At 42.1% G+C, this 16539-nt stretch overlaps 1 long non-coding RNA gene across 1 annotated transcript in view; it reads right to left on the bottom strand.

Annotated features, from left to right (window-relative positions):
* Window positions 1-12943: 12943 nt before the first annotated feature.
* The window catches only part of LOC121293383, a 56064-nt gene continuing 52468 nt past the window's right edge, over window positions 12944-16539 (bottom strand). Inside the window, exon 4 of the long non-coding RNA XR_005946504.1 lies at window positions 12944-13088. This is a non-coding gene — a long non-coding RNA (uncharacterized LOC121293383). The remainder of the gene's footprint in view (window positions 13089-16539) is intronic.

The raw sequence follows: 16539 nt of genomic DNA, 5'->3' as shown, positions 1-16539 counted from the left end.
AGTCTGTATATAGCACAGCTTCTGAGTGTGAACACTGTCTGAGACAATGTGCCAGTTAATGTCTTTGATTCTGGCTGTATCCTATTCTGAGATTGATTAGTAAATATTTAATCGGAATGAATTTGAACAACAGCTGTTACCATTGGTTCTTGTTAAAGGAGAAGGAATGCCTAAGAGAGTACTTCCAGAGCCAACTTCTCCCTCAATTACCCCATTTAAAAGGAGATTGTTTTTCAGGAGCAAGTTTCCTAAGTTTCTCCTTCGTCTGTCCTTTTTCCCTTCTTGTGACCTGCTGTTCTGTATCTCCTTTCACAGCTAGATTGCTTTGTTGATATTGATGGTTATGAGTAGAGCAGCTCTAGTGATTTTGTAAGTAAGTCAGTACTTAACAGTGCCTGAATGCTGAATCAGAGCTGTTAGACCAGGAGAATTTATTAACAATGCTGTGCGCACTGCAAAAGCAGGCCCAAAATGGTAAATCTCAATATGGGATTAAAAAGATTAATATGTAAATTTCTTAAGTAAGGGTTAATTCTGAAAGCACTCCAAAAGCTTTCCCTCTGTTTGATATTTTTATTTTATAGAGTCGTGACATTCTTTGTTTTATTAACAGAAATATTTAATGCCCTTTCAGGGGAATTACAAATATTTTGTAAGCAAATAGACTATCCCTGTCACAGTTGACACCAATGATCCAGAATAAGTCACAGAAAAATTGGAATATATTTATTATGCAAAGATTTTTGTGCTTATATAAACAGTATAAATTTTGCATTAAAATCCTACCACAGTTGGGAAGGCAAGTGGTGAGGATGATACAAAGAGTCTGCAGAGAGATGTAGACATGTTAAGTGAGTGGGCAAAAACTTGGCAGATAGAATATAACGTGGGAAAATGTGAGGTTATGCACTTTGGCAGGAAGAATAGAGGAGCTGAATATTATTTAAATGGAGAAAGACTGCAGAAAGATGCAGAACAGAGGGATTTGGGGATTCTTGTGCATGAATCACAAAAACTAGCATATAAATTCAGCAGGTAACAGGGAAGGCAAATGGAATGTTGGCCTTTATTTCAAAGGGAATGGAGTATAAAAATAGGGAAGTCTTGCTGAAACTGTACAAGGCATTAGTTAGACCACATCTCGAATACTGTGAACAGTTTTTGTCCCCTTATACTAATATACTGACATTGGAGGCAGTCCAGAGAAGTTTCACTAGGTTGATCCTGGGTATGGAGGGATTTTCTAATGAGAGGTTGAGTAGATTGGGCCTGTACTCATTGGAGTTTAGAAGAATGATAGGTGACCTTATTGAAATATATAAGATTCTTAGGAGGCTTGACAGGGTAGGTGCCGAGAGGTTGTTTCCCCTTGTAAGACAGTCTAGGACTGTGGTAATTACGGTTTTATCTAATGTGTAATATAACTTTAAGAAGAGTGCTGTTAAGGAAGATCTCATGATCTTGAGTAGTGTGGGCTACCTCTGTAGTTAGTAGTCAGTAGTATGGAGATAGGGTTTGAAGTGAGAGCACACACGTAGTTGCTGCTGAATACCTTTGTCAATAAACATTATGTTTTCCACCTAAAAAGTGTCTGCTGATCAACTCTATCTATAGTACCAACTTGGCCATCACTCACAACAAGCATGTGACAAGGATCCACAAGACCCAACAAACTGGCGATGAGGATAAAGCAAGGATAAGGCGAGGATAAAACAAGTTAATGGAAGAAATCAAGATAAATTAAATTGGCCTGTACCTTGCACAGTAATTGTAAGTAGAGGTTCCATTCAAACTGACAAAATAACTCCTTCTCATAATGCTGCATTTCAGAAGAATTGATCCTTTCGATCCAGCCACGGATGATTGGTCTCATTACATTGAATGCCTCACGCTTTTTTTCCAAGTGAACGAGATTACGGAGGAAGAGAAGATGCGAGCAATCCTCTTAACTATATGTGGGAATAAAGCCTACGGCTTGATTCAAAGTTTGAAAGTACCCAGTGCCCCAGATTCAAAACATTTTGATGAATTGATGGTGCTCGTGTAGGGTCATTACCAGCTAAAGTCTTCAGTAATGTTGCAACGGTTCAAGTTTAACTCAAGAAATATACCCCCGGGGGAGACAGTTGCTTGTTATGTGGCAAGTTTGAAGCAGTTAACGGAACATTGTGAGTTTGGTACATCTCTAAATGACATTCTCAGAGACCGTTTAGTGTGCAATGTGAATGAGGACACACTTCAGAAAAGATTATTGTCCAAAACAAATTTGGATTTTAAGAAGGTGCTAGAGATAGTACTGGCCATGGAAAGCACAGTAAGGGATTCAAAAGCCAGGTGCCACCCTCCACATCAGATGGGAAGCCCTAGCCAAAAAGGGCATGAAAATGCAAGACTCTGCTGAGAAGCGGGAAACAGCCCCCACTAGCCGGAAAATGAGAACAAATGACTTAGAAGCGAAAACAAGGAATAGAAGTGGAAACAAGCAGTCTTATAATGACTGGCAGTTAAAAAAATAGAATGTTTTTCTTGTCATAGAAATGGACACATAATGAGACAGTGCAAGAGCCAGGCAGACTTTCAAACAAAAGAATAAAATCCAGTGGGATCTACAATGTAGAAGAGCCTGAAGCAACAGATTCAGATATTTATTAATTGTTTAACTTGAAGGTTGGAACAGAACCAATCAATGTAACAGTGGAAGAAAACGGCAGACCTGTTAGAATGGAAGTGGGTACAAGAGCTTCCACTACAGTAATCGGGGAACATACCTTCAGATATTTGAATAATGGGGAACATCAATTAAATTTAGAAGAAACTGATGCCAAACTAAAAACGTACACGGGTGAAGACATTCAAGTCAAAGGCATAAGCAGCGTAACTGTCCATTATGGAAGCCAATTGGTAAAGCTGCCCTTGATGGTGGTAGCAGGTGAGGGGCCAAGTCTCCTGGGGCAAAACCGGGAAAAGGAGATCAAGTTAGAATGGGCTGAAATTTTCCAGTTGAGAGCAAGTGGGCTACCAGAGCTACTTCGAAAGTATGCCATAGACTTCAAAGACGAACTTGGGAAGATCCAGGGGTCGCAAGCAAACATTCATGTGGATCCAGAGGCAACCCCCTGATTCATGAATGTAAGACCAGTACCTTATGCACTGTGAGAAAATGTTGACACTGAACTGGACAGATTAGAAAAAACCTGTGCAGTTCTCAGAATGAACAGCGCCCATAGCCCCTCTTCTTAAACCCGACCAAAGTCCGAAATTGTGGAGACTACAAATTGATGGGTAAAGTAGCTAAGCTAGACAAACACCCCATACCAAAAATTGAAGACCTGTATGCCAAGAAGGCAGGTGGAACCACTTAGCTTGATTTGAGTCATGCCTATCAACAACTAGAGTTAGATAATACCTCCTGGGAATTTGTCACAATTAATACCCACAAAGGGCTGTACTAATATACATGATTGCCTTTCAGCGTCTCCTCAGCTTGCACCATCTTTCAGGGAACAATGGAAGGTTTACTGCAGGGGCTGCCCCAAGTTGTAGTCTATTTAGATGATGTTTTGGTGACAGGATTTACTGAAAAAGAGCATTTGGTGAACTTAGAAGAAGTCCTAAAAGGTTTATTGCATGCTGGAATGCGTTTAAAAATAGAAAAATACACATTCCAAGTGAGAGAAATAATCTATTTGGGTCACCGGGTAGATTCACAGGGCCTCCACCTGGTTGAAGAGAAAGTGAGAGCCATAAGAGAGGCACCTGCACCAAAGAACACCTCAGAGCTCAAATTGTTCCTAGGAATGATCAACTATTATGGGCGATTCTTACCCAATTTGACTAGAAAACTGGCACCCCTACATTATCTACTCAAAAAGAACCAACGTTGGTCTTGGGAGACAGCCCAGAAAGAAGCTTTCGTAAAGGTGAAGTAATTGTTGCACTCGTCCAACCTATTAGTACATTATGGCCAGAGGAAAGAATTGATGCTGACATATGACACATCCCCCTCTGGAGTGGGAGTAGTGCTTTCTCATCGGATGGGTGATGGCACAGAATGGCCTATAGGATACGTATCAAGCATGCTCACCACAGCAGAAAAGGGATACTCGCAGATCAAAAAAGAAAGCCTGTCAAACATCTTTGGTGTCAAGAAATTTCACCAGTATGTATACGACTATCATTTTACTAGTGTTTCACACCACAAGCTATTACTAGGATCGTTCAGCGAGGACAAGGCTATACCACCCATAGGCTTTGCAAGAATGCAATGATGAGCTTTAATCCTGGCAGCATACAAATATACTTTTGTACAAAGGCCTGGAAATCAAATTGCAAACGCTGATGCACTTAGCTGTTTGCCTTCACAAGTAAATGATGAGGACATCCCAGTTCCACAAGAACTAGTTTTATTGTTAAATTTCTTAGATTCCTCGCCAGTATGTGCTCGACAGATCAGAGGCTGAACAAGTCCGGACCCAGTCCTATCTCAAGTCGAAGAACAAATGCTTCATGGTTGTTCACAAGAGTCTGTTTCTGATGAAATGAAACCGTACTTCAATGGAAGACATGAAATAACCAGCCAGGATGGCATCTTATTGTGGGGAGCATGAGTGTTCATACCTCCAAAGGGAAGAGGGCCACTGTTAATTGAACTACACATTGCCCATCCAGGAATTTCCCAAATGAAGACCATAGCATGCAGCTATCTATGATGGCCTGGGATGGATGGAGAAATAGAGAGTTTAGTGAAGAATTGTGTGCAATGTCAGCAACTGCAAAAGTTCCCTTCAACAGCTCAGTTACACACTTGGGAGTGATCAGGAAGGCCATGAGTACGATTACACATTGACCATGTGGAACCTCTCATGGGAACAATGTTTCTGTTCATTGTTGATGCCCACTCAAAATGGACGGACATATATGAGGTGAAGTTACCAACGTTCCTGCTACAATTGAGAAGCTACGTCAAAGTTTTGTCATTAGTGGAGTACCAGGAGTAGTCATTTCTGACAATGGCACAACATTTATGAGTGCTGAATTTCAAAGGTTTATCAGCCTCAAAGGTATCACTCATGTTAAAACTGGACTGAACCACCCTTCCTCAAACGGACTGCCCGAAAGGGTGGTTCAAATGTGCAAGGCAGGCATGAAGAAATTAACTGGAGATTCCTTGGCAACCAAGCTAGCACGCTTTCTTTTCATTATAGGACCACCCCTCACACAACAATGGGTGTCACGAAACGCCATCTCAGGATGAGATTGAGCTTAATAATGCCTAACTTAGGGGGGAAGGTGGAGAGAAGTCAGGGAAGTCAGAAGACTAGACATGACTGGCATAGTCATGAGAGTAAATTTACCATGGGAGAGATGGTATACGTGAAGAACTTTGGAGAAGAACCAAAGTGGTTACCAGGTGAAATAAGTGCAGTGACTGGACCTCTATCTTACCATGTGAAGGTGGAAGGCTGAGTCATATGGAAACATGTGGATCATCTAAGGAAGAGAGAAACAAATCACCAAGAAATGATTCTACTAGTGTTCGTGACCGGGTCAGCATTTCCTGTTGAGAGAACTCAACCAGGTACAGACGTGTTGGATGTGCCTGATGTACCTGCAAGAGTGGAGGATTCAGATCTGCAGGCACCCACCGAAGCACATGATGTTCAGACAACTCCAGATAAGGATGTTCCTGACAAAGCTTCTGAAGTTGTAAGCTGAGACGCTCTACATGCCTAAGGAAACCCCAGAAAGGCTGAATTTGTAAATTACTTACCAGTGTAAATAATAATCTTGAGAAAATTGTACTTGTAAATATAGAATGCATTTCCGAGTAAAGAGGGAGGGAAATGTAATTATAGATTTATCTAATGTGTAATATACCTTTAAGAAGAATGTTGTTAAGGAAGATCACATGATCTTGAGTAACCAATAGAAGTGTAGCGTGGGCTACCTCTGTAGTTAGTAGTCAGTAGTATGGAGATAGGGTTTGAAGTGAGAGCACACACGTAGTTGCTGCTGAATACCTTTGTCAACAAACATTATGTTTTCCACCTAAAAAGTGTCTGCTGATCAACTCTATCTATAGTACCAACTCGGCCACCACTTATAACAAGCATGTGATGAGGATCCACAAGATCTAACAAGAACCTGAGGGCATAACCTCAGAGTAAGGGGTCGCCCATTTAAGACAGAGATGAGGAGGAATTTCTTCTCTCAGAAGGTAGTAAATTTGTGGAATTCTTTACCTCAGAGAGCTGTAGAGGCTGGGTAGTTAAGCACATACAAGGCTGAGATAGACAGATTTTTAATCAGTAAGGGAACCAAGGGTTATGGGGAAAAGGCAGGAAAGTGGAGTTGATGATTATCGGATCAGCCATGATCTCATTGAATGGTGGAGCAGACTTGATGAGCCGAATGGCCTAGTTCTGCTCCTATGTCTTATAGTCTTATGGTCTTGCAGAGCAGCTGAGTCACATTCTGAGTTAGTTGTGTTGCTTCTGCTGAAACCAGTGGTTGCTTGAGACTGTGGTCCAATGGTATGTGTGGAAGTCATTCAATGCACTTAGCAACATAAGTTCTTCGAAGGGTCATGAGGACTCGAAACGTCAACTCTTTTCTTCTCCGCCGATGCTGCCAGACCTGCTGAGTTTTTCCAGGTAATTCTGTTTTTGAGTCTGCACCTATCCTTGCTTTGGGGTCAGAAAACTCCAGTCTAATTAATAGATTAGAGTTGAATAATACTTTCTTCTCAGAGAAACCAGGGTAAAAGTGGATGGCTTCTGCTTCCTAAATGTGCACTTCTAGGTGATTCCCCAGTGGTGGGAAGAAAGAGCAGCTGCTGAGTGACACTGTCTACATGTAGGGATGAAGATGAGCCAATAGCCTCTTGGAAGCAGTACATGGGCCTTCAGCCACAGCTGCCACAGAAAATTATGATGGCCACCTGGGCTATTAAGCTACCTAACACACTTGTAGTCTTTTGAATAAACTACTGTGAGTCATAGCTGTAGGGCTGCTGAGGCACCTCTTCATCTTCCATTCCATCCCTGTCATTAGTTCTCAGAGAAGTGCTGGTAAGATGTACTGCAAGGCCAGTAAAATAAATTCTGACCTGCTCTCAAGTCCTCTGGGCAGCTGCCACAACATTGACTCTCTCTGTCACAACATTGACTCCACACAACTGACAGGTGACCTGCTGGTTTGGAAGGACCACTCTTAGCCAGACCTCCTAAAGCAATGTCTCTAAAGCAGCTTCATAAAATGGAGTTGTTCTGCCTCCTTATTTCATTCTAGCTTCTACTAAGAGTGAACAACATGTGCCATGTGCTAGAACTGTCATGCATATTTAAATTAACTAACCTTGAATAATCTGGTGAACACATTATAAACACATTACTATGCACTTAACTGCACGCACAATGCCTGGAGGAGCAGTTTCCTGATGCTGTGGCACCAGTTTCACATTAACAGAATCTAAACAAGAAGGCAAGTAAATCAGAAAGTACTGATTAGGTGACATGAATCTTGGATCTTAACTGTCTGAAAACTTAAGGGAAGACCATCACAGGTAATGAGCACCAGCGTGTTAAGGTACTAGGAAAGAATAAGACCCAATATGGGTTGGTGCAATGATTTTTGAAATGGGCATACTAAAGATATAAGGAATAGGGGTGCGGAGCTGTGTTAAGACGCTTGGTTCAATCGGAAATTCAGTCCACACATCAACATTTAAAAAAAACTATACACTCAGGAATAATAGTAGACTCAAAAGGCAAATGAATGGGTCAAAAAATCAATCAAAGCTCCATGCATGGATGAGTTCATGGGCAACATTTTCCCCCCGTCGGGGGGCGGTTGTGCGGGAGCGGGCACGAGCAGGTGGGTTCCCAATCAGCACCCCTGGTCAGGGGCGGGCCGCCATTTTGTGTAGGTGGGCCAATTAAGGCCCTTCCAGTATGATGTCCTCCCGGAAGCGCTGTGTACTCCCTGGGGTGTGGGTGGGAAATTCCCTGAGCAGGTCTGTGCGCTCTTTCACGGGAAAAGCGCACAAATCTCCATGAGGCAAAGTGCTGCCTCAGGGAGATCGGTTGAACTTTAAAAAATTTATTAAAAGTAATAAACAATTTTCCTGACGTCCCCTCATGTGACACTGTCACATGAGCCGGATATGTCCATTACTTTTATTTTAAAATTTTCTGAATTTTAAATCCCTCATGCAATTTCAGAAGGCCATCTGGGCTCTTCAACTGCCCACCAACCTTAAGGTTGGACGGGCAGGTCCATTAATCATTTGAATTACTTTTTTAATGGCCTTAATAGGCCGTTGACAGGTTGGTGGGTGCACAGCCGATGTCACCCCGCGTCATTTTACATGTTGGAGAGTGGGCCCCACCCCCACATGCTGACTGGGAAATGCTGTCATTAACAATGCTTATGTAATATTTACTTACATTCCCTTCAGTAATTTAGAAAGTCCCACTGCTTTTAACTGTATATTTGTGTATTGCATTAACACTGATGGAAGGATGGGTAGACCTGCAGGACAGATAATACCAGGCGTGTCTCACAGCACTTTCAGTTTAATTCCTTATATTCATGATATGCATTAGTATTTGGGTTGCTTGCACAATTTGTTTTGAAGCTATTCAGCTTTTGCTAGCTTTCTAGATTGGATTTATACAATAGTAGGCTGCTGCAGCAGATGTTTGCCTTTGCTGCTGATAGTATTTTTCTTCTGGAGACAATTTCAGCAATTTCTTCTGAGAAGAAATTTAACGCATCCAATGGCACTGTCTCCATATTGTTCACACTACAGGGGTGTGCATGATGCATTTGAAAAATATGTTTCATATCAGAGCACCACTGTGCACTCACAAATCTACAGGTGTGATGCATAGCATAATGACGTGGTAAGCGAGTCTCTAAACATGTAACATGGATTCTGCATTTTGGGTGAAACTATCAGACCAACCTGGCCCAGTGAGAGATAGATAGATTCAATTAAGGCATCTCATTTACAGCAGCTAGCATGATGTCTTCAATATTTTAAGCCCAGAATCAACCTTACATTTGAAATGAGTTCCTTACTGTTAGGATTTTTAAATTCATTTATGGGATGTGGGCATCACTGGCTAGGCCAGCATTTCTTGCCCATCCCAAAATGCCAATGATAAGGTGGTGGTGAGCTGTTTTCTTGAACCGCTGCAGTCCCTGTAGTGTAGGTACACCCACAGTGCTGTTAGGGAGTTCCAGGATTTTGACCCAACGACAATGATGGAACAACGATACATTTCCAAGTCAGGATTATTATGACACAGCTGATGGTAAAGGCTGAGTTGCTTAAGTCCCAGAGGGAAACTTGAAACAACCATCATAACCCATTTTTGCAATTTGTAGTCTTCGACATGCAGGCTTTGAATTCAGTAGTAATAAGACCACCGACTCTCAAGGAGGTATTTTTTATAAAGCTAATTTAAACATTTATTAATACAAAAAAGACTGTAAGCATGTACATATGTCTTCAAAATTACTACTATAATAACTACAAAAATCCCCTAGTTAATCTGACTCTCAGTTAGACCCCCGGTTAGGCAACTGTAAAACACAGATTTAAACAGACTCCTGGCAAAGCATATCCTGGACAGCTACATTCAAAATGAGTTTCTTTCAGCTCTGGGTCCTTGCAGACAGACTTGAGGCTGACAGGCTGGGCCTTTAGATCTTAGAATTCTTCCTCCTTTTGCCAACAACCTTCTCTTCTTTTATACATATTTTTCTCTTTGAATGCAAATTATAATTGTCAATAGGTTTTTTTAAAACTTTAAATCTTCTAACAATAAAACCCTTCCATAATACCCACTTTACTAGTAAGCTTTGAAAAAAACAAACGTTGTTTCTGAGATTCATCTGGTTAGTGGTAACATTTCACTCACTTTTGTGAATGGTCTATTTAAAAATGCAAATTACCTCCTTTACATCTCATCTTCTATTCCCCTCTGTTTATCTAATTACCATTTCAAACCTACTTCTCTTCTATACATCAAAGCCTCTAGACTAGCTGGCTTTATTCCAATTAACACATACTTATACACACATAGACACAGACACCACTAAATTCTATTTTAAAATGATTTCCAATAACTTTATGGACATTAATACCTCTTCATGACAGGATGGTGAGTGGTTTGGAAGGGGACTTCCAGGTCATGGTGTTCCCATGTATCTGTTGCTCTTGTCCTTCTAGATGGTAATGGTAACAGGTTTGGAAGGTGCTGTCTAAGGAGACTTGGTGAGTTCCTGAAGTCTATCTTGTAGATGGTGCACATTGTTTTGAGTGAATGTTTGTGGATAGGGTGCCAGTCAAGTGGGCTGCTTTGTCCTGGATGGTGTCAAGCTTCTTGAGTGTTGTTGGAGCTGCACTCATCCAGGCAAGTAGAGAGTATTCCACCACACTCATACTTGTGCCTTGTAGAAGATGGACAGGCGTTGGGGAGTCAGGAGGTGAGTTGCTCGCTGCAGGATTTCTAGCCTCAGACCTGCTCTTGTAGCCATAGTATTTATATGGTTATTCCAATTCAGTATCTGGTCAATGTTAACCCCCCAGTATATTGATAGTGGGGGATTCAATGATGGTAATGCCATTGAATGTCAAGAGGCAATGGTTAGATTCTCTCTTGTTGGAGATGGTCATTGCCTGACACTTTTGTGGCGCAATTGTTACTTGCCACTTGTCAGCCCAAGCCTGGATATTGTCCAGGTCTTGCTGCATTTGAACATGGACTGCTTCAGTGTCTGAGGAGTTGTGAACATTGTGCAATCATCAGTGAACATTCCCATTTCTGACCTTATGATGGAAGGAAAATCATTGATGAAGCAGCTGAAGATGGTTGGGCTGAGGACACTACCCTGTGGAACTCCTGCAGTGATGTCCTGGAACTGAGATGATTGATCTCCAATAACCACAACCATCTTCCTTTGTGCTGGGTATGGCTCCAACCAGCGGAGAGTTTTCCCCGATACCCATTGACTCCAGTTTTGCTAGGGCTCCTTGATGCCACACTTGGTCAAACGCTGCCTTGATGTCAAGGGCAGTCACTCTCACCTCACCTCTGGAGTTCAGCTCTTTTGTCCATGTTTGAATCAAGGCTGTAATGAGGTTAGAAGCTGAGTCACCCTGGCAGAATCCAAACTGAGCATTATTGAGCAGGTTATTGCTAAGCAAGTGCCGCTTGATAGCACTGTTGATAACCCCTTCCATCACTTTATTGATGAACAAGAGTAAGCTGATGGGGCGGTAATTGGTTGGGTTGGATTTGCCCTGCTTTTTGTGTACAGGACATACCTGGGCAATTTTTACATTGCTGGGTAGATGCCAGTCTTGTTGCTGTACAGGAACAGCTTAGCTAGGGGCGCAGTAAGCTCTGGAGCACAAGTCTTCAGTACTATTGCTGGAATATTGTTAGGCCCATAGCCTTTGCAGTATCCAGTGCCTTCAGCCATTTCTTGCTATCATGTGGAGTGAATCAAATTGGCTGAAGACTGGCATCTGTGATGCCTGGGACCTCCAGGGGAAGCCACGATGGATCATCCACTCCACATTTCTGGCTGAAGATTATTGTAAATGCTTCAGCCTTATCTTTTGCACTGACGTGCTCGGCTCCCCCATCACTGAGGATGGGGACATTTTTGGAGCCTCCTCCTCCAGTGAGTTTTTAAATTGTTCACCACATTCAGATGGATTATTAAGATAAATTATTCTACTGTTGATTGATGCCAGCAGCAGTGACTGCACTATAGCTGCAGCACTGTTGTCCGCTTGCTGTTTTGTACCAATAGAATATATTGTGTGAGTGAGGATCCTAAAGTATGCAGCTGCACTCTGAAGACAGCTTCAGTGTCTGAGAGGGATTTGGGGCCATTAGGCTCCATCAAGGTAACTGAAAACCATTGTGCATTTTAATTCAACTAAGCCTAGTTACCATAGCAACTTTTATATCTGTAATCAAACAGATGTGTAAATAAACACCAAGGGTGTGTTGTTTATGCAAAGCAAAGCTCTGAGCAGCACTAACTTGTAATTGCCAAAGGCCATGAATGTGTAAGGTTCCTAATTTTTTAGGTTTGACAGTGCCGCAGAATACAATCCTCAAAGTGCCAATTACAATCTTGTAAGAATAAGAGAATTTGATTGAATTAAGTCACAATAAGTTTTTGTCACTGTGAATGAGCAATGGAAATCTTAAGATGTTGAAATCAGACAAAAAGAGGATTAAAAATCTGAATGTAATAAATAAATGTAGCAGAAATAACCTTCATAACAGAAAGCTATCCTATGGTGTATCCCAGAGGCATAATCATTAAGAATAAATATTGAGAATGAATGAATACATGATTTATGGAAAGTAGAAATGTTGCTGTCCCAGTGATTTAAAAAACAATTATGAGGTGACTCAGGAGATAGTATAACCAGAATAAACAGCCTAAAGCAAGTAATACAGCTCATATCTGTAGGTGAAGGCCCAGAGAAATCCCAGTTGAAGAAATTCTAATCTGGGGAATAGCCCGTCACATTAATATTATCGAAATGCTTCTTAAATGAAGGCCAAAAAGCTGAGCTGTCGCATGGGCTGTGTCTCACAGTAACCAGTAACAAATAAAACAGAAGTTCATAAAAACCTGTTAAAATGTCCAAGACGAATTGCACCAAAAAAGCACCAAATCTATGGCAGTTGCTTTGGCTGCCCAAGTAATATTATAGCAGGAACAACTGAATGTGCAAGAGCCATCCCTTAATGAGGACAACCTTTGTCAGATGTGATCAAACCCTCAATGGCAATTAATATGAAAGCTCGATTACTGTATAAGAGCTGGTGATTGGTTCAACTCTTATGCAAGAGTTATACAGAGGACACAAACATCAGGTTGTTAAAAATGGATATATATTTTATTGTAACAATACTGTGATCACTCAGGGAAATATGATTTGTGTAGTCTTGCTCCTCATCTTCAACAATGAGCTGTTGGATGTTGTCAAAGGCAATATTGTTCTCTTTCATATTTACACCATTTTCTACAGCTGATCATCTCCCCATCTGAAAGACAAGTGGACCAAATCATTACAAGCCAATATTGACAGCATAATATAGAGGGTAAAGAAATGTGTTATCTGCTGGTTATTGAACTCTTTTCAGTAACAGGCTTCTCAGCTTGGAACAAACAAGCAAACAACAGTGAATGAAAATCCTTAAGGTTTCAACCTACTAGTCCCCATTGTCAATTACAGAACTTTTAAAATTCAGTATCTATACATTGATTGGACACTTTAGTCCTGTTTATCAAATGCTAGAGAATTTTAAGTCTTGTTTTCAGACTGTTAGGAATAATAGTATTTTAAATAGATTCCTGGTGGTAAATAAGTTCCCTCCGCCAAATGTAAAATAACAATTTGTCCTAAATTAAGGCAAATAAGTGTGCTAAAATTATTTAATTAGCCACTATAAAAAGTGAAAATGAGCTACAAATAATATAATTGGAAGATGAAAAGGGGAGAAAATTAAAGGCAGACTTGGAAGATTATGAGCAGAATTGGGGAGGGGCCTGGTGAGGTGGAGGGGTGGGGGAAGAAGAGGGAGGTCCAGAGGCCACTGGGCCTTGAGGAGGCGGGGTGCTCCCCAGTCAGGAGGGAGTTTCTGGTGGAGGCACCCCCTGCACCTGACTACTCGCCCGAGATCCAGGCCCATTGAATTTTGGCCTTGCCCATCCCAGAGTAAAATCGCTGCATGGGCGGTGGGGGGGGGCAGGATCCTGGAAAGAATCCCGTTCCTTCAATTTCACGCACCCCTCACACCTAAAAACCTGATGGTGGGGGAGCATAAAATTCTAGCCATTGTCTCCAGAATTGAAAATTCCGTCCTATTTGTTTCAATGAGATGGAATTTTTGATATTGGTTAATACCAAAAAAGAGAAAAGAACATAGGCCAAGAAATTCAGTGTGATTTTCAGGCGCAAGGCAGATGCCTAAACATCTAATGTGTTGGGTAGGATGTATACTCATTACACCCAGAAGTACACCACCTGCCATATTGTTGAAGGCAAATGTGGTGTCCAGGGCTCATGCCATGCAAGGTGTTAAGCACTTTCCATATGCAAAGAGGAATGCAGATAACACCTGTATGAGACCCCTATACAAAATTGGGTCCTGGGCACATGTCAAGCCTGCTGTGTTCAGGAAAATTGTGATTTACCTGCTGCCTAACCATTTCTTTTTTCAAGGGATCATTGCAGCTAAGCATCAAAAAAGTGTGTTTTAAAAAAAGTACTTCTCTGAATGTGAAGCCAGGAGCTGCAGGTATCCGTTTCCCAGATCCACAGCAGTGCTTAAGAGAATTGCAGACTCCCACACAATACTACAGTTCACTCCGTCTCCTCTTCCAATTGCACCTTCCCTTCTGACCACTTTCTAACATCTCCCAGGACTTACCTGAGGTCATTAGTGGAAGTGCAGCAGCTCAAGATTGAAATCCTCTTTGTTGGTGAGGCCTTGAGGCCTAATATTGGGTGTGCCTCGCACCTACACATTCTGTAGGGATCTTTCCCAGTTTATGAAACAATTTCTAGGCCATGGGGCAATATTTACATTCCATGGGCAGGTGCGCCTGGCCCGAACGGGTGTAAAATCACATAAGATGATGTCGGGCGACCGTCCCAACGTCATCGTGCACTCGCGTGACATTTTGCTTGGCGGGCGCATGCAGCAGTCAGAAGAGTACCTGCTGACAATTAAGTGGGCAATTAAGCTCATTAATGATACAATTGTAAGTGATTTCTCGTGGCCCGTCCAACCTTACAATTGGCGGGCGTGCCAATTGGCCAGGCGGCCTTTACATTTTTGATGAAACCTCATCCAAGGGAGGAGTGAAATCTCCACTAGGAGATAGGGTAAAAAGAAATATCTGGGGACAGCATTTTTATGAGGTATGCTTTCAGGTGCGTGATTGTGCTGTGTGGCCATTTTTTGTCGCATTTTTGTGCTTTCTTTTATTATTTGGAGGTCTGCAGCTCCCTGAGGCAGTTGCCTGCCTTCAAGGAGCTCAGTGGAAGTGCTCACCAGCATGCGCGGTGACATCAGTGCCACACCCTCTTCCTGCCCCCACCAGCAGTGCTAAGCCTTTCTCAGGGTGCGTTTTGTGCTGGCTGGCCGGTTATTGGCCAGCCAGTGTGAAATCGTGTTCGGGGGCCCATTTCCCATCTACTCCTGGACCTGCCGATCATGCGCGCCCGATGAGTGCAAAATTCAGGCCTTTAATTCTTTGCTACAGCAACATTATGAGAGGTATTTTGATTAAAAGGTGAAAACAGACTCTAAACAAGTGAAGAGGACATTCAGTAGCATGAATACCTCTGCCATATTGTGTTAGCTCAACATTACAATTATGCAGCATTTTTGAGAGGCTTTTCCCTACCTGTTTGATGCTCTGTAACCACAAAGCTGAAGAAAATTCTTGTTATTAAGACCCTCCTTCTCATTAAGAAGGCTTCAGGCCATTGCAGATCCAACAACCTGCTCTAAAAAATCTGCTCAGATTTTGACAGCTATGACAAATTCCACCACAGCAGCTGAGACAATCCAAAGCATTTTAAAATAATCAATGCCATTCTAAATAAAACAACTCACAACATTCTAAAAAAAAAAGTAAATTCACCCTATCTCCCAGTGTTAATGGATCCTTTAAAAATAGCAGGATCCATATCTGCATCTTCATCAAGAACTAATCAGTTCTTCCTTGGACCAAACCTTGTCTGTGCATCAAGTTTTGTTGAAGTCTGTCTATTAGTTTACAGGTAAACAAGGTGAAAACATTAGCTCCACCCACTTTCAGCAGTGGAGGTAATGAGTGCAACACAAACATCACTAGCTTGTTTGAAAGTCTGAATTTTGGTCCTAATTGATGATTACTATAATTGCCTGGAGGTGCTAAACCAGAAACCTGCAGGTTTAGCATTCAGAAACCCAAGAACTTCCACCATGGGAGCCTCATTTGACGCAATTTTTGTGGAGCAGTCACTTGCACAAAGTGTGGAGTGCTGTGGGTGGTACACAGTGGGACATTGCAGGATGTCTCAGGGAATGATGGAAAGGGCATACAGGTTCATGGTTACAGCAATGCAGGTCCCAGTAGAGGAGGTCCAGAGGAGTAGGTACCTGCGAGGGTATGTGTGTGGTACATGTGCGGTGGGATGTGGGGCAAGGGTGCAGGACATGGATACCCTCTCACCCTCCTGTCCCTCTGTCCTGCAGCAGCTAATGCTGCTCTGCCTGGCCACATGTCATCCTCCCATTCCTCATCCAGATCAAACGAAACCCCTAACAAGGATAACAGTATGATTAGATTTAAAACACCTCTCACATCCAACTTGGCCATCATCCCACAGTCTCTTTCAATCTACTAGCTGCAGATGATGTAAGCATACACATTTTACTCTCCGTCCCATTCCCTTACAACAACATGGCTGTTGTGCACTTATCCATTCAGAAACCCAAG

Source organism: Carcharodon carcharias, chromosome 21, assembly GCF_017639515.1.
Source record: "Carcharodon carcharias isolate sCarCar2 chromosome 21, sCarCar2.pri, whole genome shotgun sequence".
Lineage (NCBI taxonomy): Eukaryota > Metazoa > Chordata > Chondrichthyes > Lamniformes > Lamnidae > Carcharodon > Carcharodon carcharias.
This window is presented reverse-complemented; position numbering and strand designations above follow the sequence as displayed.